The sequence below is a fragment of the Eschrichtius robustus genome, chromosome 19 (assembly GCF_028021215.1).
Source record: "Eschrichtius robustus isolate mEscRob2 chromosome 19, mEscRob2.pri, whole genome shotgun sequence".
In the NCBI taxonomy this organism is placed as follows: domain Eukaryota; kingdom Metazoa; phylum Chordata; class Mammalia; order Artiodactyla; family Eschrichtiidae; genus Eschrichtius; species Eschrichtius robustus.
The window spans coordinates 11,178,198-11,199,920 of record NC_090842.1 but is presented as its reverse complement, the minus strand read 5'-3'; the positions used below and the strand labels follow the sequence as shown (position 1 = coordinate 11,199,920).

Here is a 21,723-nt window from a genome sequence, read left to right as displayed (position 1 = left end):
CATAATTGATTCGGGGGGGGGGGGGGGGGACTGAATCCTGTGAATGTGCACGCTGGCTTCTGTTTCTCCGAAACTGTGCTTTCAAGGAGCTCAAATTCCCTGAACTACTGAGCACAGAGATCCTCTCCCCAGAAAAGGCCTGAAATGTTGGTTTTGTGCCCCTCTCCTTGCTCCATAGGTGATCAGCTAATTAAGACCTAGTTGGGGCTTGTCTGGATCCCCCCAGGAACTTCCAGTGGGGGGAATATTCATATAATTGCAGGCGGAGGAGCATCAAAGACCTGGGCTGTCTCTGGGTTGGCTCAGTGACTTCACTACCCTGTGATCGTGGACCAGGCATTGAACCCCTCCTGGCCCTGCTCAGCTTCCTTTTCTGGGCAGTGGGGTACATAATCCCTGCCATGAACCTCTCATGGGGCAGATCTGCTGGGACCCTCTTCCTTCTTCCCCAGTTTGCTCTGTAATATCTGTGGAACATCTTGACTTTGTCTTGACCTTGTTCTCTGGTGTCGTGGAGACTTGGCAAAGGCTGGCCCCTCTTCTGGCAACAACCTTCCTTTTTTGCTTGGTGACTGTGTACTCATTCTTCCAGACTCAAATCGAGTGTTTTCTCCCCAGGCAGTTTTTTCTTGATGTTTCAGGATAGATTTTCTTTCTCTGTGCTCCCCTCTCACACCCTGTATTTACATTTGTCATAGCACTTAGGAAACCCGAAGTCCCCACCCCCAAGGTGCTCACAGACCTGTGCTTCTTCTACAATTGTATGTTTCCAGCATCCCATCCCCTTTAGGGTGGTTAATGCTATTCTAGGCATATGATAGTTGGTGAATGGAAGTGAAGAAGCTATCTCATTTTTACACACCGGTGGTGGAAAAGGTCTTTCTAGTGAGTTGGGTGAAGGAAAAAAATCTTGGTCTGTTATGAGCCAAGATACTTTACATATTGTACCTCATTTAACCTCTTCCAAATTCTGATGATGTATATGGTAACAGTGTAATTTGAAAGAGGAAAAAATGGGATCTCAGAGAGTTTAAGTAACTTACTCTGTTAGTTGGATCCTTTGGGAAGGAGCTACTGAGATGGAATTAGTAGTTCTAGTGGTTCTGTGTGTGTGTGTGTGTGTGTGTGTGTTTGCGCATGTGTGTGTGTGTGTAGGGCTGGGGGATGGGGCAGGGGCTTTGACAAAGTGTGGGCCAATTCAACAGGGAGCTCCAGAGCAATGATTGCTCATTAGGGATGTCCCACGTTGAGCAGAAATGGTCATCCTCCAGTATCCCCACTGTGCTCAAAGGCTGATGTGAGTAATGAGGGTAGTGCAGCTGAAAGTTCTCAGCTAACTGAACTCCCTGCCATATTGAATCTAGATGTCCCAACAAAGCCATAGTTTGCAAGTGGGTCATTCTGACTTTAAAGCCCATTTTTTTACTACACTACACTTCTGAAATTTAAGGGGCCTCCTGTTACATATCCTGAAATAAAGTTTCATAAATCAACTGGATGACCAACATTAACACAATACCAACATAAATATGACACTTGAGTTTAAGCTCCTGTGTAAAACAAGAGAAAAGGTGACCTGCTCATTCACAATCTTGCTTCCATTACTTTATTTCCTCTCTCTTGAAACTGTGTCTTGGCAGGACCTACAGGGGTTGTATAATATACTGAATGATTAAAAGTTATTAGAACTCCACATGATTGAACCTACTGATTAAGCAACTGTATGGACATCCAAATCACTTAACAGGCCTCTCGTGGTCACCAAGTGTTGTAACCCTGGGCTGGAAAGGCAAGGGATTTATACAAGCTGGAATGCTTCTCATGCTTCCTCTACCAGGGCTTGGTCTGAGCCAAGTCTTGATTAACTATGACCTCATCTTCATCACAGACATCCTGGGACTGCAGCCTTCCCACCACCTTTTTCCATGGCCACAGGAGGGCCATCAGAGTGAGATGGCACATGATCTATTACAGTGCGAACTCTCTGGAGTATTCAGAAAACTACAAATCAACGCAAAACCTCTTCTTTCAATCCAGTGCTTTAAAAGAGCTGCAGAATAAGTTATCAACTGGAGAGAGTGAGTTGGGTTCAGCTTTCCCTCAGATGATTCCTTTGCTCAGTTTGGTAAAGCCAGGTCTAGAAATGGTAGTAATGATAAAGTTTCAATCACTCTACTTCTCAGACCCCAACCTACAGTTAATGAGTACCTCTGGGGTTAGAGCTCAGAATCATTACTTTATTACTGATCTGTTTGAGCTCATCTCAAGAGAATGAGCAGACTAGTGGCAGGCCCTAGAGTCTTGAACCCCATCCAAGTCTTCACTGATCTTAAAGATTCTAATCCCAAGGTTGACCAGTTGTTTAGTGGGAGAGACAAGCCTAACACCCAGTCCAGTAGTCCATTAGAGTTATAGGGAGTCATAGAGCTCTTCAAATCAACATGTAGGTTGCTGGCTCAGCTGGTGGTGAGCTTCCCATCCCTGGAGATAATCAAGCAGATGTAGGAAGGTTATCAGTTAAGTAGGCTGTAGATAAGAGTCTTGAAGAGGGAAGGAGGTGGGAACCCATAAATTCTCTTGCAACTCCTCTGAAAGTCAGCCTCTCATAAAGGTAGACACAGACAATCCAGTAGGAAAAAAAAAAATCACTGCAATTCAAGGCTAATATCATATCTGCCAACACCTTTCTTCAGATCATGCTCTTGTGTCTAGGCATTCACCTTCTAAGTCTCAAATCCAGTTGCATCAATTTTTTGCTAAAGTCAACAACAATCCCCTCTTACAGCTCTCTATGGTCCACCCTGACTACAAAATCTTTCCAATCCGATCATCCCCTTTCCTTCTGGACCCCATCCCTTACCAGTCCTCCTCTTATCTCAGAGCATGACATAAACTTGGATGCCACCTATATTAACTACATATTACAGTGTAAAAAATTACCCCCAAATTTAGTGGTTTTCACTAAGAAACATGTATTATCTCACAGGAATTTAGAAGTGGTCAGCTGTGTGGTTCTGGTTTGAGGTCTCTCATGAGGTTTCAGGAAAGATGTTAGGCAGGTCTCAGTAATCTGAATGCTGGGCTGGGGAATCTGCTTCCAAGATGGCTCACTCACATGGTTCTGGTTGTTGTCAGGAGGCATCAGGTCTTCTTCATGGGGTCACCTCCATGGTGCTGCTTGAGCATCATTACAACATGGTGACGGACTTCCCTCAGAGTGTGAACTCCGAGAGGGACCAAGACAGACAAAAAAATATTCTATATGGCCTAGCCTTGGAAACACACACAATCATTTTGGCAATATTTTATAGGTTACACAGGTTGGCTTTTTTTTTTTTTTTTTTCCTTCAGTACAAGAAGGGACTACAGAAGGGCATGAATACCAGGTGACAGAGATCACTGGGGGCTTTCTTGGAGGCTGGCTGCCACACTCATAACTCTGAGCATGCTGTTCCTTTTGCCTTGATTTCCCTTGCCTCTTCTCTACCTATTACTCTTCTAGTCATCCTTCTAGATGCATCTCAAATCCCATCCCATTTGTGAAATCTTCTCTGAATCCATTAAACAGAACTAAAATTTTTCTTTTCTGTTTTCCCAAAGCACTTTGTACATACTGCTATGTTATCTCTTATAAAAAGATGCGTTTTATTGTAAAGTACAGTTTTATCTCTCCACTAAGAGATATATAAAAGATGAGGCCAAGAGGTATGTAAAAGAAAGGGCCATATCTTATCTAGCGTTTCTAATATTGAGTTAAGTTTTGGCAAATAACAGGTATTTATGGAACATGTCAATGAATTAGTATCATTTTCTTCATCTTATCATCTCTAACCTACTTTCAGGGGCCAAAATTAATACAAATGAATTAAAGTACAAAATACTACCTAAGGCAAAGTAAAAGGCACCAAGTGTTATTTTTTTACTTAAACCCTAAACCTAAGTATAATTTTAATAGGAAACAACTTTCTGTAGGGAAGAGTTGAGACAAAATGGAAATTAACTGTTACAGCAGGAAAAAGCCTTTAAAGTTATGTTGTCCAAATTTCTCCTTTTGCAAATTGGAAAAATGGAGGCCTGATTTTAACACATATTTTTCCACACGCATTTTCACACACATTTTAACTAGAAAAGAGGGTTAACTAACCTTGATGAAAAGAGAATTAAGTCTCTTGAGTAGATTTGGTTTTTATTCTTTTATCTGTTTCATAATCCAAATTCTCTAATTTCATCCCCATAAGTCACCTTAAAGAAAAGAAACAGAGTGAATTAAATTGAATGAGTCAAAAAGGATAGATAAAGCAGATATTAACTCCAAAATATTAAGAGAAAACTCAGGCATTTGGTGCCAGGCATAGGTAGAAAAGAACTCTTTAAAAAGAGAAAAAAAAAAAAAAAAAAAAAAAAGAAAGAGAAAGCTTGGTGGCGGCCCCATTCACCTCTGTCTGAGCTCCAATATTCTCTGTTCTTGATATAGAATCCTAACTCCCAGAATGGGGTGGTTCTTCTCTGGAGAAAGAAAAATAAATACAATGGCAGAGGCTAAGTACTGAAGATCAGTATTCAACAATAGAGGCAGATTCAAGATGGCAGTGTTGGAAGATGTGGAGTTAGCGTCTCCCCACAACTAGGGTGCCTGCCGGCCACTGGTGGGGGACTCTAACCTCCAAGGAGACAGGAGGAACCCCAGAGTGAACCGGTAGGACGTAGAGTGACCGAGGGGGGAGGAGAAGCGGAGGCCAGACAAGAGCGGCACCCCTGAGCCCGGGGAGATCAGGAGAAGCAGGTGGGAGGGGGCCTCCAGACCCCAGACCAGAGGAGTAGGAGAAGAGAGGAGAGGAGGGTGTTTGCTCCGCCCACTCAAGCCCAGGAAGCCTGCTGGGCTCCCAGGTGAGGTCCCCTGCCCTCTGAGACCAGGGGTGGGGGTCACGCCTGGGCCCCTTCTGTTCCTTGAGCCTAAGCCCCACCCCGCACAACCCCCAGGGCCTTTTCCAGCCCTGGAGGTCCTGAGCATTGGCCCCGCCCACCACCTAAACCTCGCTCTTGCTTAGGCCGGCCCTCCGCAGCCAAGGCCTCCCTCCCCACTTTTTTTTTTTCTTTTCCCTCCTCCTCTTTTTTACTATTGTGGTACTGATGTAACTTCCAGTTGTTTATTCCTCTATATTTTTATTTTTACATTCTTTCTAACATATCTGTTAGTTTCCTAGTCTAATTTTATTTTTTGTTTATTGTTCTTTTTCTTTTTTTTTTTTTTGCCACCCCACAACGCTTGTGGGATCTTGGTTCGAGAGCCCGGGGTCGGGCGGACGCTCCTGCGGTGGGAGCTCCAAGTCTGAACCACTGGACTAACAGAGAACCTCAGACCCCAGGGAATATTCATTGGAGTGAGGTCTCACAGAGGTCCTCATTTCAGCACCAAGACCCAGCTCTACCCAATAGCCTACAAACTCCAGTGTTGGAAGCCTCAGACCAAACAACCAGTAAAACAGGAACACAATCCCACTCATTAAAAAAAAGAAAATGAGATGGCAAAAAATATGTCACAGATGAAGGAACAAGGTAAAATCCTACAAGACCAAATAAATGAAGAGGAAATAGGCAATCTACCTGAAAAAGAATTCAGAGTAATGATAGTGAAGATGATCCAGAATCTCGGAAATAGAATGGAGGCATGGATCGAGAAAATACAAGGAGTGTTTAACGAAGATCTAGAAGAACTAAAGAACAAACATACAGAGATGAACAACACAATAACTGAAATGAGAAATACACTAGAAGGAATCAATAACAGAATAACTGAGGCAGAAGAATGAATAAGTGAGCTGGAAGACAAAATGGTGGAAATAACTCCCGAGGAGCAGAATAAAGAAAAAAGAGTTAAAAGAATTGAAGACAATATCAGAGAGCTCTGGGACAACACTAAATGCACCAACATTCGAATTATAGGGGTCCCAGAAGAAGAAGAGAAAAAGAAAGGGTCTGTGAAAAAAAGAGATTATAGTTGAAAACTTCCCTAACATGGGAAAGGAAATAGTCACCCAATTCCAGGAAGCACAGAGAGTCCCATACAGGATAAACCCTAGGAAAAACACACCAAGGCACATATTAATCAAACTAACAAAAATTAAATTCAAAGAAAAAATATTAAAAGCAGCAAGGGAAAAAGAAAAAATAACATATAAAGGAATCCCCATAAGGTTATCAGCTGATTTTTTTTAAAGGATTTGTTTATTTATTTATTTATTTATTTTTGGCTGTGTTGGGTCTTCGTTTCTGTGCGAGGGCTTTCTATAGTTGCGGCAAGCGGGGGCCACTCTTCATCGTGATGCACGGACCTCTCACTAGCGCGGCCTCTCCTGTTGCGGAGCACAGGCTCCAGATGCGCAGGCTCAGTAGTTGTGGCTCACGGGCCTAGTTGCTCTGTGGCATGTGGGATCTTCCCAGACCAGGGCTCGAACCCGTGTCCCCTGCATTGGCAGGCAGATTCTCAACCGCTGCGCCACCAGGGAAGCCCCTATCAGCTGATTTTTAAGTGGAAACTCTGCAGGCCAGAAGGGAGTGGCAGGATATACTTACAGTGATGAAAGAGAAACACCTACAACCAAGATTACTCTACCCAGCAAGGATCTCATTCAGATTCGATAAGCTTTTCAGACAAGCACAAGCTAAGAGAATTCAGCACCACCAAACCAGCTTTACAACAAATGCTAAAGAAACTTCTCTAAGCAGGAAACACAAGAGAAGAAAAAGACCCACAAAAACAAACCCAAAACAATTAAGAAAATGGTAATAGTAATAATTGGTAAATGGTAATAATTTGACATTAACAAATTAAGGAATAAAAACCATATGATCATCTCAATAGATGCAGAAAAAGCTTTTCACAAAATTCAACACCCATTTATGATAAAAACTTTCCAGAAAATGGGCATAGAGGAAACCTACCTCAACATAATAAAGGCCATATATGACAAACCCACAGCAAGCATCATACTCAATGGTGAAAAACTGAAAGCATTTCCAGTAAGATCAGGAACAACACAAGGATGTCCACTCTCACCACTCTTATTCAACATAGTTTTGGAAGTCCTAGCCACGGCAATCAGAGAAGAAAAAGAAATAAAAGGAATACAAATTGGAAAAGAAAAAGTAAAACTGTCACTGTTTGCCGATGACATTATACTATACATAGAAAATCCTAAAGATGCCACCAGCAAACTACTAGAACTAATCAATGAATTTGGTAAGGTTGCAGGATACAAAATTAATGCACAGAAATCTCTGGCATTCCTATACACCAACAGTGAAAAATCAGAAAGAGAAATTAAGGAAACACTCCCATTTACCATTGCAACAAAAAGAATAAAATACCTAGGAATAAACCTGCCTAAGGAGGCAAAAGACTTGTACTCAGAAAACTATAAAACACTGAGGAAAGAAATCAAAGGTGACATAAACAGATGGAGAAAGATGCCATCTTCTTGGATTGGAAGAATCAATATTGTGAAAATGACTATACTACCCAAAGCAATCTACAGATTCAGTGCAATCCCTATCAAATTGCCAGTGGCATTTTTCACAGTACTAGAACAAAAAGTTTCACAATTTGTATGGAAACACAAAAGGCCCCGATTAGCCAAAGCAATCTTGAGAAAGAAAAATGGAGCTGGAGGAATCAGGCTCCCTGACTTCAGACTCTACTACAAAGCCTACAGTAATCAAGACAGTATGGTACTGGCACAAAAACAGAAATATAGATCAATGGTACAGGATAGAATGCCCAGAGATAAACCCATGCACATATGGGCACCTACTTCATGACAAAGGAGGCAAGAGTATACAATGGAGAAAAGACAGCCTCTTCAATAAGTGGTGCTGGGAAAACTGGACAGCTACATGTAAAAGAATGAAATTAGAACACTCCCTAACACCACACACACAAATAAACTCAAAATGGATTAAAGACCTAAATGTAAGGCCAGACACCATCAAACTCTTAGAGGAAAACATAGGCAGAACACTGTATGACATAAATCACAGCAAGATCGTTTTTGATCCACCTCCTAGAGAAATGGAAATAAAAACAAAAATAAACAAATGGGACCTAATCAAACTTAAAAGCTTTTGCACAGCAAAGGAAACCATAAACAAGACCAAAAGACAACCCTCAGAATGGGAGAAAATATTTGCAAACGAATCAATGGACAAAGGATTAATCTCCAAAATATATAAACAGCTCATGCAGCTCAATATTAAAAAAACAAACAACCCAATCCAAAAATGGGCAGAAGACCTACACATTTCTCCAAAGAAGACATACAGATGGCCAAAAGGCACATGAAAAGGTGCTCAACATCACTAATTATTAGAGAAATGCAAATCAAAACTACAATGAGGTATCACCTCATGCCGGTCAGAATGGCCATTATCAAAAAACTAGAAACAATAAATGCTGGAAAGGGTGTGGTGAAAAGGGAACCCTCCTACACTGTTGGTGCAGCCACTGTGGAAAACAGTATGGAGGTTCCTTAAAAAACTAAAAATAGAACTGCCATATGACCCAGCAATCCCACTACTGGACATATACCCTGAGAAAGCCATAATTCAAAAAGAGACGTGTACCACAGTGTTCACTGCAGCACTATTTACAATAGCGAGGACATGGAAGCAACCTAAATGTCCACCGACAGATGAATGGATAAAGAAGATGTGGCACATATATACAATGGAATATTACTCAGCCATAAAAAGAAACGAAATTGAGTTATTTGTAGCGAGGTGGATGGACCTAGAGTCTGTCATACAGAGTGAAGTAAGTCAGAAAGAGAAAAACAAATACCGTATGCTAACACATATATATGGAATCTAAAAAAAAAAAAAATGGTACTGATGAACCTATTCGCAGGGCAGGAATAAAGAGGTAGACATAGAGAATGGACTTGATGACATGGAGTGGGAGGGTGAAGCTGGGGCCAAGTGAGAGTAGCATCGACATATATACACTACCGAATGTAAGATAGTTGGCTGGTGGGAAACAGTAGGATAGCACAGGGAGATCAGCTCGGTGCTTTGCAATGACTTAGAGAGGTAGGATATGGAGGATGGAAGGGAGGCTCAAGAGGAAGGGGATATGGGGACATGTGTATGCATATGGCTGATTCGCTTTGTTGTGCAACAGAAACTAACACGGTATTGAGAAGCAATTATACTCCAGTAAAGATCTATTTAAAACAAAAAATTCAACAGTAAAACTGACTTCCTTTTAGGAGTAGGGAATCTAGGGAATTGGAAAGAGGACAGAGAGAGAACACTAACTTTTCAAATCCAATCTTGAATTTAAGCTGTATTTTTTTTTTTTTCTCAGTAGAGCAGGGCTCATTGATGCCCCTGTCTCATTCCTCTGTGACCTTCACCAACCAAAAGTGGTTTGAGTAGTTCTGTTGTCAAGAGTTACGCCAATATCAGTGTGAGTTTTCAGATGTTCTTGGGTGAGAAGGAAAGTAGGTAATTGTGGAGCCAGAGAACTCTACTGCCTGTTGCACCAAACCCACCAATAGGGTATAGGCAGGATGTTTGCTGCTAGCATCATAGCAACAGTGACATACATCTAAAAAGGTTTGATTTGAGTTTTCCAACAAGTTCCCTGAGGACCATCTTCCCCCATCCTCATTGTGTCCCATGTCACTGAGGCAACTAATAACTCAGCACAGATGTTTTCAATCTTTGCTTTTTGAGCCCACGCAGGGCAGATAAATAAATTTCTTCAGCAATTGCACTTTTGGGCCACTTACACAATAGGCTGAAGTCATTCTTAGATTTTCAGTGAGACTGGAAACCATTGTAAAATTATGGAAGATTCAAGGGCTTGGAAGAGCCCTTAAATGTCTCATCTACAATGTTGTTGGAATTGGATCAATGGTTCCAAGTCCTGCTGAATATAAAAATAATCTGGGGAACTTGCAGGCTCTATCCCAAATCAGTGGAATCAGAATCTCTGGAGGTGAGGCATGGGCATAATCTTTTTTACATTCTCTCCACATTGCTGTAATGTACATTCAGGGTTGAGAATCAGAAGACCGAATGATATCCTGGGTTCAATAAGGGTATGAGAATAAATGAAGTTCATGCAGAGAATTAATGCAGAGTAAAACCTAAACCCCAGATTTTCTGGCTTCCAATGTGGTCTTCTTTTCAGTGCACCATAGCAATGCACTTAGTAATTAATGCACTTAGTAATGTCTGCTTAATCAATTCAGGGAAGAGAGACAGTAAATCTTAAGATCTCTTTCTTTAAGTAATGAAACTCAGGGCTTCAGGATCCTCAGTCACTAGAATATTGGGTTCCATTACTTGTTGTTGAGAATTGGGCTGAATTTATTATTTTTGAGAGGCAGCAGAGCTCTTAGAAAGCATGTTGGGACTGCAAGTCAGGTAAAATCAGTTTCTAGTATTGGCCTTGTCAGTCTTGTTTGTTTTCAGTGACAGTTACTCCATGTGTAGGTGTATTTTTGATGTGTTTGTGTGGGGAAGTGAGCTCAGCGTCCCCCTACTTTACCACCTTGATCTCTCCTCACGAGGTCAAGTTAGTTGTGCTTCTCTACTATCAAAAAACTACCAGAAAAAGAAATTTAAAAAACACTTCTATATTCACAATAGCATCAAAAGCAATAAAATACTTTGGAATAAATTTAACCAAGGAGTTAAAATATCTATGTACTGAAAACTGTTAAGAAATTGATCAAAGAAATTGAAGACACAAATAGAAAGATATCCCATGTTCATGGATTCGAAGAATTAATATTGTTAAAAATGTCTGTGCTACCCGAAGTGATCTATAGATTCATTGCAATCCCTATCCAAACTCCAATGGCATTTTTTCCCCACAGAAATAGAAAAAAAAATCCTAATATTCATATGGAACCACAAAAAACCTGAAAGAGCCAAACCAATCTTGACAAAAAAGAACAAAGCTGGAGTCATCAGTTTCTGATTTCAAATTGTATCACAAAACCATAATAATCTCAACTGGCTCGTGTTCAGGTTTGCTGCTTCTTCCTTTTGCCTTGTCAAACTTGCTTCTTAGCCCCTCTAGTAAATTTTTTTTTGTTTCAGTTAGTGGACTTTTTAAACTCCAGAATTTTTGTTTCTTTTGTTTGTTTGTTTGTTTTTTTAATAATTTCAACCTCTTTATTGACATTCTCTATTTGGACCATTGTTCTCATACTTTACCATCACTCTTACACTTTTGTTTAGTTCTTCAGGCATGATTTTCTTTCATTTTTGAAATATTTGAAATAGCTGATTTATAGCCTTTTTTAAAATTAAGGCTAATATCTGAGCTTCCTCATGGAAAGGAAAGGAAAGAAAGGAAAAGAAAAGAAACTTCTTTGCTATTTGCTTCTCCACACTTGTCTCCCTTCAACAGTGTGCCTGTTTATGTTTACTCTCAAGATCGTTAGGCAAGTGCTTTTCCTATTTTATCCAAAAGTTTTTTGATTGAGACTTGGTCTCTAGAAGACTTAAACCATCATCCTGTAAGTGGAAGTCACAGGGCAATTTTTAAACAAATCTTATTATTGGCTTGTTTTTTTAAAAAAATTGGCCCCTCTCTTTCCTAAGTGGAAAGATTTTACTACCTGAGACAGACTTACATTCTAAACCCAGCAATATCATGTTTTGCTCTGTGACCTTAAGAGAATTATTTACCTTTATCGGACCTCAGTTTCCTCATCCTTAAAAGGGAGGAAATGACAATAAGGGATTTGATGTGAGAATTAAAGGAGAGAATGCAGAAACAGAGCATAGGACAATATCTGGCACATGATTGGGGTTTGGTAATTATCAGCCCACTTTTCTCTGTGCAGCAGTAAAGGCTTTGGAGAGGAATTGAACTAGCTGGTGATGATTATCTGGCTACTGCATTTGAAGGCAGTAAAACCAACATCTGAATTATCTGAGTTGATAAGATTATCTAGATCACTGCTAAATCTCTCTGCCACTTTGTACTGGGGATACCGAGACACCTAACTCCCGAACGTAATCTTCTGAAAAGCAGTTTTTTTACAGGGTAACTCTGAAAGACGCTTTGTGCTAGGAACAATACCCGGAGTGTGCCTTCCAGATAGACAATATGGTACAGAAACACATTAATCTTCCCCCCAATCCTATTTCATGTCTTCCGGACCTTGCAGAGGGGAGATGGGTGGAAACAATTGATCCATTGAGAATCACAGGCCGACCTCCAACTCAGACCTCTACCTGGGTGAGTAAGTTTGGATGGAGAACAAGTGCTCTGGCCCCAGCCAAAGGTGGTTTCCTGCTCCTTGACTGAGGCTGGCTGCAGTTCAGTTATGAGATCTTGCTAGCAAGGCTCCCCCTGGAAAAGACGTTAAAAGTGCCCACCCAGTCAGGATTTAATTAATAATCACACAGGAACCAACTTCCTCCCACTCTGGGAATAGGAGGAGTTGGGCAGCTGGCCATTCCCAGGCTGCCAGCTCTCAGACTTTTGAGATCCTCAGCCGTGCACCTGTGCCAGGATGCTGTCAGCTGAGGGTCAGATGATCCAGGGCCTCAAGAAATCTTGGTCATGAATAAACCTGCTTCTCAAGTTATTTCCTGGAAAGCTTCAAAATCACAGAACTCTTCTTTTACCCTTTAAATCTCCTTTGCTGTTGCAAGAGCATCTGTTGCCTTCTTCACGATTCTGTCTTCTTTTTCTTGATTGTCATTTTTATAGGTACCATTTGTTGAGTATTACGATGGGTCAGGATCTCCCATTTAGTGAACAGTACCTTACTGAGCATTCAAACAATTCCAGTTATTGTAGTTACTCCTGACTAGGTTAGTCACCAATGAATGAATGACATATGGGTTGAGGGTTTGTGCAGGGTTGAGTCAGGGAATAAATTTCCAGTGGTTTTCTGTGCTTGCAGGCAAAGTGGGTGCTGGCAGTGACAGCATGATCTTAAGAAAAATAAATGCAGATGCTGGCTTTGGGAGTAAAATCACACCACAGACTGGTGTGCAAGAAATTGATTAAGGGTTCCAAGCACATATGGCTAGAATACCATGTAGTTTCTGCTACAACTATATGCTTGTTCTGCTTAGTGCTTATCATGGTTGTAATTTTATGTTTGTCTATGAGATGGCTTGGTTAATTAATTTATTAAAAAAAATTTTTTTTTGCCTGCGTTGGGTCTTCATTGCTGAGTGTGGGCTTTTTCTCTAGTTATGGCGAGCAGGAGCTATTCTTCGTTGCTGCGTGCGGGTTTCTCATTGCGGTGGCTTCTCCTGTTGCAGAGCACGGGCTCTAGGCGCGCGGGCTTCAGTAGATGCAGCACTCAGGCTCAGTAGTTGCAGCAGGTGGGCCCCTAGAGCGCGTGAGCTTCAGTAGTTGTGGCTCATGGGCTCTAGAGCGCAGGCTCACTAGTTGTGCACGGACTTAATTGCTCTGCACCATGTGGGATCTTCCCGGACCAGGGCTTGAACCCATGTCTCCTGCATTGGCAGGTGAATTCTTAACTACTGCGCCACCAGGGAAGTCCCGATGCCTTGGTTAATAGCTGTACTCATCCATGAATATAAACCCAAAGAGGGCAGAACTCTGTCTATTTTTCCTCAACCTTATAGTATCCAGCACAAGTGGTGCTAACTTTTGTTGAATAAATGATTCAGTGTCTGTTCCTAGATGATGAAATTAAGGATCAAAGAAAGGAAGTGATATTGCCACTAACGAGATGGGTTCTCAGAGGGAGTTCAGGATATGAATTTGAGGTTTGTGTAGATGCAAATTTCTTGCTTTTAATCAACATAATAGTGTCTCCATGAATCTAATGCCATCGTATAAAATGTCTGTGAGCCTTATTTCTTATGAAAAACTAGGGGAGTTAATAATAATTATTTTACATTGTTGTTTTAAGATTCAGATAACTACAGAAATTGACATTAATATATGGAAAATACCAAGTACATTCCTTGCACATAGCAGATGTGCATTAATGTTAGTTATTATTATCATCATCACATCATCTTTGCCTCTCCCTGCTGTTCCCACTCTAGTATCTTATTACATTGTTATTTTTGGTTTTCCAAGTAGGTCCTAGGAAAATTTTATGAAAATAAGTGAAACGTTTACATTTCATCAAATCACTCTTAAAACATTAAAAAAATCTGTTTCATAGAATGCACATGATATTAAAGAATACTGGGTCCAAAACACCTTCCCTCAGGTATACCTCTTTTCCTCTTTTAATGTGTGGGATAGGAAGAAGGGAGTAAGATCAAATTAGTTTTTTCTTCCTTCCACCCTCTCCAACTCCAACCTTATCATAATTTTGGGGGGATGGAAGTGGCTAGAAATGCCAGATGTAGCTGCTCCTGCCAAACTCTTAAAGAGTAGATTGAATGAGTAAGGCATAATGGCCAAGGGTAGCCCCTATCCTCCCGACTGTTTTCTACAACCGGATTTCAGAACTTTAAAAATGCTTCCCACCTTACTCTTATCCAGCAGAAACAGACTAGCTCCTGACAGGTCCTTATCCTTCAGTGACATCCCAATAAAAATGAAGGGTTGACTTCCAAGCTGCTTAATTTCCTCATACTATCCAAGCAGGGGCAGGAGGGTTTAACTATGATTGCTTCAATTGTTCTATGTTTATTAACAGATCAAGTACAGTAATCAAACTACTCTTTTAACTTAGCATATGTGGCCTTTTTAAACATAATTGATTCATGATAACATTTGGGTCAAAACATGCTTACTATCTGTGTCCTAACTATTGATACTGTGAATGTTTCTCCTTTTTGAAAGAGTATAAGGGAATCCATTTAGAAAATGTTTAAAACAAGTGCTAACATTGAGCTTTTCATCTCAGTCATCAAGTGAAATAACCACAAAAAAGAACTTTAGAAACAATATGATTTAGTGCTCTTTTTTCTGGCCCCGCAGAGTTCTCTTTCATAGATGATTTCAATTCTATAGTAAAAACGCTATGTAATTTTCTGAATCCCTAACACCTAGACTACAAGTCTGAAGAGGCAGAGACTATGTCTGTCTTGTTACCCTGTGTATCATCCATTCAAGAAATGGTAGGTAATGACAATACCATACTAAACAAGATAGAAAAATCCCCTACCCTCATGGACCTTACATTCTAATTATATCTTCAGTACCAAGGACAGTGGCTGAAAGTTACCCTTGTCTGGTTGAGTGAAATAGCAAATAGATGAATGAAGTTGCCCCTTCTGTAAACAAAATTGGTTTGGGGCACTCTTGAACCAAGTAAATGGGGTGTGAACAGTACAGGAAGAATTAGTGCTACACAGCAAAATTCCTATGTGATCATAGGCGTGAGCAAAGACAGTCCTCATTTCAAGCATATTCTTATTTAAACAGAATTTTATATCTCAATAAAGAGGTATAAGCTACATGCCATAAAATCGCCCATTTAAAGTGTCCAATCCAATGTACTTTAGTATATTTACAAAGTTTTGTCACCTGCAACATCCTTACTAATTCATGGCTCAAAGCAAAGCAGTAGTTCAGTTCCCTGAAGATACCAGCCTTTTGGAAAGAAAATGGGTCAGATATTTTAAAAAATTTGTTCTTTCATGAAGTCCCCTTTGCCCTGCAGAGAGGAAGTATGACAACATCTTTATGCTTCTTATGGTCTCAGAGTATTTCTTTTGAGGAAGGGGAACTTAATACCACAGATATCATATGAACTCAGCAGTTTTTCTTACTAGGTTTCTATTTGAAACTCACTACTCATTAAAATTCCCTGAAGTCTCCAGAGTAATTGTCAATAAAAGCATTTACTTATCAAGTGAAAAATCAAATATTTTATAATACAGTGAAAAGGATATTTGTATGAAAATTATTGTATCTGATTTTACTCTTGGACTTACCATTAACTCACTGGGTAATTTTAGGAAAGGCCTTCAAATATTTGGGTCTCAGTTTCTACATTTGTGAGGGAGAGAGAATGAAATGGTAACTAAATTCTCTTCCAGTTCATAAATTTTATACATTAATTTGCAAGTGGGCCACTGCTTAATTATAATTGGGTGATTTTATTATTTTAGAAGGGGACCCCGCCTTCTACATCTGCATGATCCTGATTTGCATTATGTGATATTGACAATAATACAGGCTGAAAACAAGCATTTTCAAATGCTGAGTGGGGTGAATGTAAAAGTGAGGAATTTAAAAAAAATCTTAGGACTATATGACCTTGGACCATTGCCTGCTTTCTGTGTGGATGAGCGTCTCATATTTTTAAGAATCCGTACCTTTGGGTCAGGAACAAGATCAGTTTCTATGCTTGGATCTTGCATTGCAGTAAATGCTCAATAAATGCTTGTTGAAGGATGAATATGTTTTAGATAGCAAAAGTGCATGAGAAAACGTTAGTTTAGGTAGAGCGAACTACAAGAGAGTACATGTGATTTAAATGTAGATGCCAAATAATGGCATCCATTCTTTTTTTTAAATTAATTAATTAATTAATTTATGGCTGTGTTGGGTCTTTGTTCCTGTGCGAGGGCTTTCTCTAGTTGCGGCAAGCAGGGGCCACTCTTCATCGCGGTGTGCGGGCCTCTCACTTTCGCCGGCCTCTCTCGTTGCGGAGCACAGGCTCCAGACGCGCAGGCTCAGTAGTTGCGGCTCACGGGCCTAGTTGCTCCGCGGCATGTGGGATCTTCCCAGACCAGGGCTCGAACCCGTGTCCCCTGCATTGGCAGGCAGATTCTCAACCACTGCGCCACCAGGGAAGCCCAGTACATGTGATTTTATGTCAGAGAGATTTTAGTGTGAAAACAAATACTAAATTCCACGAAAATGTGAAGTCTGCCGACCTATCTGCATGTAATAAAAGCTCTGGATAATGTGGGCATCATAACAAAGGCAGAAGAAATTCACTGTATACAGTAACAATGACTCTTTTATTGCTTTAAAATGATGCAGATATATAAATAGACAGACATGTTCATTTTAAATATCTGGAACCAATCTTAAAAATAAAAACCCATAAATTAATAAAATTAGCCATTTAACAAGAAAAATAAGAGGCCCAGAAAAGCACAAACCATGGAATTAAACTGTTTATTCTTTAGCATGGCCCCAAAGCATCCTCCTAGCAGCTCTTCCCTATATTATGAAAGATGTTGTTTCTTTCGTCTTCTGTTGGACAAAAGCTGAAGTTACCATTTTCACTCAGTCGAGTCAGCCAATGCATTTTTTGCAGTTTGTAAGGAAGTGACAGTTGGCCTAATTCCTAAAAAACGATTGATTCACCTCTTGGCACCTAATGACCGGGCAGGAAATAGGACGGAAGCCTTCGTTCTGCCTTGACTCTGGATCTCAGGAGTACAACTGTTTTCATGCACTGTGTGTTTCTTCACACACACACAAGAGCGCTGGGAGTGATTTGCCAAAAGACACTTTCCGATGGGGATTTCACTGGCTTCTCTATGGTAGGCCCTCCCTCCGCCACCATTTTTAAGAAAATAAACGACAGTACACTAGCTCTTGCATGTGGGTGCTTGACTGAGAGAAATGGCTAATTTCCCTCAATACTGTTCCACTGCCCGCCAAACCCCTCTGTAGGCTACTGACATGTTTGGGAATGAGAAGAGAGAAAAAGGTGAGCAGGTGGTCCCTGCCTGCAAATCCTTTTCTTGACACACGATTTACCGTCACAAGGGTTTTCCAGGTGAAACATACGTGCAAAGAATGAGAATAGGCCAAAGGCCCTTCATTCTCAGCTGAGTTTGGCCCAGACCGCTGCAGAGCTGCACTGCAGGGCCCGGTACCTAGGGGACTTCCTTGCCTGCATAAGGCAGACAGACCCAAGGCACTTCTTTATTTGCCCTAGACCAGTGGTTCCAAACCCAGCTGTTCCTCAAAGAAACCTGAATGCCTTTTTAAAAATATTAACTAATTAGTTAATTTATGGCTGCGTTGGGTCTTCGTTGCTGTGCGCAGGCTTTCTCTAGTTGCGGCGAGTGGGGGCTACTCTTCATTGTGGTGCGTGGGCTTCTCACTGCGGTCGCTTCTCTTGTTGCAGAGCACGGGCTCTAGGCGTGCGGGCTTCAGTAGTTGTGGCATGCGGGCTCAGTAGTTGTGGTGCACAGGCTTAGTTGCTCCGCAGCATGTGGGATTTTCCCGGACCAGGGCTCAAACCCGTGTCCCCTGCATTGGCAGGCAGATTCTTAACCACTGCGCCACCAGGGAAGTCCAACCTGGATGCCTTTTAAAATGTAAATGCCCAGGTCTTACCCCCAGGGTACTTAATTAAATTTCTGGAATGAGGCCTGGGAAGTTCTATGTAAAATAGCCTTAGCTGATGGTAATGTAGCTAATGATTTAGAAATTATTGTCCTGAGACTTATTCTAGATACAACTTGGCTTTCAAAGGGGATGGGGCAGGGGAGAGAGGACCCTCTTTCCAAGAAATGGGAGATACTATGCCCCTTGGTATATGAAATGGAAATCTGCAAGAATGGTAGACTACCTAGACCTTCTGCCAAGTGGGGGGCTGCCCCATCCTTCCTGCATTCCGGCCACATGAAAGAAGAGAGAGGAGAAGTCAGAGAGAGAAACAGGTCTGGGCCTTGTCTCTGGCAGGAACAGCTCCTGGCCCTGGTTCACCTTGAAAGGCCATTTCCTCCAGGGCTCTGATTGTTAACACAGAGAAAGGGCTACTCTTTGTACTACACACCAGTTTTAGTTAAGTCTGTTAGCCACGGGGATGGAGGATTCAGGCGTACCAAGTGTTCATTTAGAGTAGTGCTTTCCAACATGGCGTATGGACGTTCTGGTGCAACACCAGGTAATGTCAGGTGATGTCCTATCCTGTATGAGGCAGAGGCGGCCTAAATCAAGATGCCAAGGCGATGGAAGGAAGAAGAGAAGAGGGGAATAAGGAAATAGGGGGGTTGGGGAGAAATGGCCTACAGGCTTTCCTTTTCCTAGACCTTGGTGCCCTTTCTCATCCCAGTTAGCATGCTGGGAACAATTCAGGAACATCATTTGTCCATCTTACCAACCAACAGTTGTATAAATTATTTTTTGTTATTGAATGACCTGGTTATGAACTCAGCTGTGTCCCTTATGAAACAGAGTTTAGGAAAACCTTAGAAATACTTTGCAAGTATCTCTTCATAGTGTTCAAAGAGGATGCTGGTTGTGTACACGGGCAAGGCAGTTTGCCATTGTTTTGCAGAAACTAACAAATAACTGGATACATTTAGAAAAATACATTCTGGACATTTCTCCTAATGTCTTCTTTGTACACAAAAATTTGTTGAACAAAAGTCAAGTATGATTCTCAATGTCTAATTCTATCCGCATAGGCACCGTTAAATGGATATAATTTGCCTTTTCTATGTACGAATATGAGTTGGCATTCAAGACCAAAATAATCTTATTGACAGAGAACTTTATCTTAAGCTTAATGATGCTAAACTGAATATTCCTGAGGAACTAGGAACAGTCACTTGTTCTCAGTGAGAAATTTTTCTTAGATATGAATTGTGTGAGCCAGTTGTAGTGACTATATTTTGTTTTTAATTAAAATAAATTTAAATGTTAATACTATTCAGTGGGCTTTTATTTGTCTTCATTTATGGGAAATAATAGAAATTTTCCATTTACAGGAGTTATAAAAAGTTTACTTCTTAAACAGTATTTTCTTTAGATCACATCACTTTTCATTAAATACATAAATTTAAATAACACATTTAGTAGAGGTGTTCTGTGCTTACAGGGAAACTCAAGATTATAGTAAATGAATGACAGCAGTTCAAGAATGACTTCCTCCTGTGGTACCTTCCGGAGGACGAAGGTGAAAATCACCCCGATACAGGGGTGACTGAGGAGGTGTTCAGAGCCTCAGCATCAGTGGCGACCACAGAGGAGCTGAGGACTTAAGATCTTACGGGAAAGATAAGGTAAGGCAGACGATACATGGAATCTGCATACAAATTTTTCGTTTCCAAAATAAACCCATATAGGACATACGTAAGTGGCCTTTTCTATCAATATATCACGTTTTGCAATAATGGGTTCTATGCAGTTAATTCCATAAACTACCTCTTGCATGATGCACACTGCTGGGACAGCATCCTTCCCCACAGTTGGCATATAGAATCCATGCCAAGGGCACTGCTCCTCACTCTCTCTCTCCATCCTAATGGACTTGGCATATTGCAGGCTCCCGACACTGAGGTCCTGTTGCCCAGGAAACACTACCATCCCAGAGGGAAACAGTTATTAAAGAATAAAGACTTATGCAACAAGTCTTTAGGTATCTTTTTTTGGCCGCTCCGCACGGCATGTGGGATCTTAGTTCCCCGACCAGGGTTTGAACCTGCGCCCCCTGCAGTAGAAGCGCGGAGTCTTAACCACTGGACCGCCAGGGAAGTCCCAACAAATCTTTAAGCATCCTTTATTGAAAAGACAGGCTAAGTGGGAATGTATTGCCTCCCATCTCCAATTCCCCTCCTTAAGTCATCCCAGCTCTCCCCATAATTCTTCATTGTTAAATCATTTATTGTCAAACCCTCTTCACGTATGTCTCAGGGGCCATAACAGAATTCTAAGGCCTAGATGGACTTCTCTTTTTCTTTCTCTGTCTCTCTCGTTTTAAAAATCTTTCCCAGGGTGATGCAGCACGGTGACAAAATAATAACCTTTTAAGTCTGACAGACCTGGATTTGAGTCCTGACCCATTACTCAATGACCATGTGCCCTTGGGCCAAATATGTGATCTCTGTGAATCTCAGAGTCCCCATCTGCAAAGGGAAGATAATAGTATCTTCCTAACCAGGCTGTTGTGAGGATTAAATACGATAACATATGGTTGCTTTTATTAATAATATTTTATTAACAAAAGGTAGTAGAAAGGTAACTTATCTGCCATCTATTCCATTTTTCATTATTAACCATAATTTTTATGTCTGCCAAATAGCAATAATTCACTTAAAAATCCTCTTAAATATATTTTAAAAATAGCATGCATAAGTTTTATACATACACACACATATATATATATATATATATATATATATATATATATATATATATATATATATGTATCTCACACATGTAGGAAAAAATACTGTTTATTCAGGTCATTTGGACTTACTTCGCCCAGATAGTTTTATTTATCTCTGGTCTGAAGATTCAAAATTTCAAAAACCTGAGAGCAATTTGCTTTTTAATTTATTACTTAGTTTTTTTTTTCTTTCCCCCCTCCTTTCCCTTCCCTCTCTTTCTTTCTGCAAAAAGATTTTCAAGTAGGGAAAAAAAAAAAAGATGCAACTACATTTATGGTTTATCTAACTTGGATGATTTCCATAAATAAATGATTACATGACTATTAAGAGTAGAAAAAAAATAATTCAGTATCTCCATAAGATGGTAAATGTCATGTATTTCATCCCAGCATTTGATGGTTTGTAATTTTCTCATACACAAACAAGAAAAATGATTAATTAATATCTTACCCCCAAACTTTTCTCAACTTTTTGAGAAATTACTCTGAGATTCTTAATCAACATTTATACACTTATATCACCTTGGTAATCACTGGCTTCTCACTAATTTATTCAAGAACTTAACAAGTTTCAAAGACAAGGAAACAGAACACTTTATTATAAAACTTATAAAATAATTAAATATTACACATATATTTTGACTTTTCTCTATAACCCATGTTTGTT

At 40.5% G+C, this 21,723-nt stretch overlaps 1 long non-coding RNA gene across 1 annotated transcript in view; it reads left to right on the top strand.

Moving 5' to 3' along the window:
• Positions 1-21,723, top strand: part of LOC137752564 (uncharacterized) — a 79,277-nt gene that overhangs the window by 51,193 nt on the left and 6,361 nt on the right. The window contains exon 2 of the long non-coding RNA XR_011071197.1: positions 19,767-19,950. This is a non-coding gene — a long non-coding RNA (uncharacterized lncRNA). The remainder of the gene's footprint in view (positions 1-19,766; positions 19,951-21,723) is intronic.